The sequence below is a fragment of the Podarcis erhardii genome (assembly GCF_964252035.2).
Source record: "Podarcis erhardii genome assembly, chromosome: 2".
Lineage (NCBI taxonomy): Eukaryota > Metazoa > Chordata > Lepidosauria > Squamata > Lacertidae > Podarcis > Podarcis erhardii.
In genome coordinates, this window is record NC_138498.1 from 31,741,708 (window position 1) to 31,745,365 (window position 3,658).

The following is a 3,658-nucleotide window of genomic DNA, read 5'->3' on the forward strand; positions in this document are numbered from 1 at the left end:
ACTGAAATAAATTTTGATACTGATATTATATCTTTTTTCTTATAATATTTTTATATTTTATATTTTTAGTTGTACTTTTCCCTCTTTCCTCTTTTCACTTTATTTTCTATAACTGAAATTTTATTATTAAAATATTAATAACAGAAAAAGAATGTTTTGGTTTGCATATTGTTTTAGAAAGTGCAAATTAGGTAGATTTGCCCATAAATGTGTACTGAACCAAATTTCTCCCATCCCTAATAAAAACAGAACTGATTGGACAGGATGAATCCTGCAGTTCAACAACAGCCTAAGTTTCTGACTGTGCAATATTGAGGAAGGTGGGGATGTTTTGCCTCATCTAATATATGGATATGTAAAGCACAAACAACCTCAGGGGTATTTCACTGTACAGTAGTTTCCTCCTCTTCCACTGTTACATTATAATCTGAGGAATATCATGCAACACAGAAACTTCTACACTAATCTGAACCTTGGCATACTTCCCAACTCCATTATGCAAGAGGAACCTACTCCTGAAAGGAAACTTTTTAGCTGCAAGACAGGGAAGAATATCTGCCCTAAATATTCCTGTGCAGAGTCACACTGAGTTTGACTACATGATTCAGAGCCCTGTTTGTCAAATGATCCTTTCAAAATTCTGGGAAAGCTTAGTGTGACATTCATGGAGGGAACTATACTAAAGCAAAGTTTTGCGTGCACTGCCAAGGCTTTTTCCTATGCACAATTCATTGCTGTTGTTTTTCAGAATTTCTGTAACAACACAAGTAACAAACATAAACAGCAAAAGTTAAAAAAGAAAAAAACATCACATCATTTCATAATACCATTAAGAAGATTATACACAAGCAATCAAAGTGAAGTGGAATAAAAAACAAGTGAAGAAAGGAGAAAAGGGTCTTTTTCCAGGACAAATCCTCATTTTCATTATAAGAGTTGCCATAGCGATCCATAGTTAAATGTGTCCTCTTTATTTGCTCTTCAGAATATGGCAACCCTAGAGAGGGGATAGACTCTGGCAGAGGCCACATAGTGAAGAGATCACACAATGGTCCTGGATGTAAGTTTCAGACCTCACAGCATATTTGTGTGTGCGCATGCATGCACTCCTGAAGAAAGCAAATATTTCATATGAAGCAAGGGAAGAGAGATACTCTGTTCAATTAGGCAATTCAATCTGTACATTCAATGTTACCCCACAGAAGTGGCTGGATGCAGTGGCGTAGCGTGGGTTGTCAGCACCCGGGGCAAGGCAAGTAATTTGCGCCCCCTAACCCGTGGATTTGCGCCCCCTAACCCTAAGCCCCAGATGTTGCGCCCAGTGCGGCCGCCCCCCCCTGCACCCCCCACGCTACGCCACTGGCTGGATGGTGAGAGCAGCAGTTTGAATACGGAGATGGAGGGAACCCCAATGCCATATGCAAACAACAGCAATGAGTGAGGAGGCTGTTGAAGGGGGTGACTCACTCTGTGGAAATATAGGGAGCATTATGTATATGCTTCTCTGTGTGGTTGGCTGTGACATGCATAAAAGGCCACTGCTGTTTCCTAGTCTCTGGAACCCAGAAACTATGGCTTACACTTACTCCGCATTCACTTTTCCAGTTTTCCATGTGCTTTTAAGCACATAATTTTATCCACAATGCATATCCACTTTTATCAAATACTACTGTTCAATGCATTGTCTTTCAAACCAGCTTCACATCGAATGGAGTCTTTAAGCCACTCCTACTTCATCTCTCACCAAGGTGTGAACACCTTTGCATAGGATAAAAGTATCTCCACCCTGTGAACGCCCCCCCTCCCCGGTGCCAACAAAAACAGAAACCAATCTGACCCTAATGTACCTGTTCTGATGTAAACTGCTAGGGTGGGAAAGAGCTGTGAAACAAACAAAAAACAAAAAAACCTCATTGTGCTCTAAGGCGGTAATGGGAGCACACCCTACATTAGAGACAGTCAATTACTAGATCCTTATCAATGACAATAAGTTACAGCCATCCTCTGCTCTTAAAAATATATGCAGTGTTGAAACCAAGAGCCAGAACGTCTTGTCTTTTCTCAGCTATATATGGAAAGTGGACAAAGTTAACACAACAGCTGAGAAAAGCTGACCTCTTGAAATGTCATCTCAGATTATGCATATCCTGATTTTGCTGAGGGACAACACTCTTTCTTGCTATTCTAAAAACCACAGTACTTCCAGTTCTGATAATCTAAAATAGTTACCCAATATTCTAACAAAAGCTGCAAATTATATCATTTTAACATAGTTCATGTTCCATGTCTAGGTATACCTTGGGCATAAGCAAATTTGTTCCTTGTTCTTATATATATATATCTCAAGATGCTGTTTCCTTCTCTGAAGCTGTCACTTCTTTGTACTGATCTTACACTTCTTTTAAGTATGAGATGTCAGCTCCTAATGTCAGCTCAGTACTTTTCCACAGGCAAGACAAGTACCCTTTAGCCCATATGCTTGGCTATGCAGCTTTGGAGATCTTCCTAGGCAGCATTTTGGCCCTTCTCAGCAAACTTCGGGATGTACCGGTACTTCTTTTTCTCCAGCAACCCTAAATATGTTGTTTGGCTAAGCTAATTTGGAATACATACTTTTACAAGCAATTTAAAGCAGCTAATCAATCAATTCACTACTGAAAAGTTTAAAATAAATGAATCCTCCTGAACAATCCAATCAGAATAATTTCATAGGTGCATTAACTTTATCTGAGATTCTGACCCCTACATTAAATTTTGTGAGCTGCAGCTGCCAAGTAAATCCTCGCACAATTCAATGCAGAAGGAAGAAAGGATGTTTAGTGTAGGTCGTGTGTATACAATTTCAGGGTCACAAACAAGTTATCTATGTCCATTCTATGCTACAGTAAGGAATTTCAGACAACCCTTTCCCATATAACTTGTGTAAATGATGTCTCAGGGGGCCTGCTCCATTCATGCATTCAGATCCCATCAGAAGTATTGGACTATATAAACATTTCTGTGCCTTTAGCTGTAGCTCAGCATTTCACAAACAACAGCTACAGGAGGATAATGGAGCAAGTGGTGGTTGCATCAGGGGATGGCAAACTTTTGGTATGCTTGATCCTGTTCTGGTTAGCAAATGGCCATGCATAAGAAATTCAAAGTGTTCTGTTTTTGACCGCATCCTTAAAGCACATTGAGAGTCAACATGCTTTTCACCATCTTGGGAAATTTTGGCTTTCCTAGGCTCAACCATATCATATTGAAGGAAGGACATGTTAAAACTTTTGGAACCGTCTGAACCTTCGAAGTGCTTTTGCCTGTTGCACAGCTTAGCAGAGTATCATAGGGATTGTTGAGCAACTCTTGAGATTGCCCAGCTGGACGACGAGCAGGAACAAAAACTAGTAACTTGATAAAGGTAAAGGGACCCCTGACCATTAGGTCCAGGCGTGGCCGACTCTGGGGTTGCGGCGCTCATCTCACTTTATTGGCCAAGGGAGACTGTTGCTGGGTCTCCTTATCTCTAGGCAGATTCCTTTCATGTTCTGTATTCCCACGCTGTGGAGATTCTAATGCAAACTTGCTAAGCTGTCTGGCAAATTATGTATTCCAACAGGACATTGCTTGTAATAGGCATGCAACTTCAGAACACAAGATATTGTCACCCAGTGCA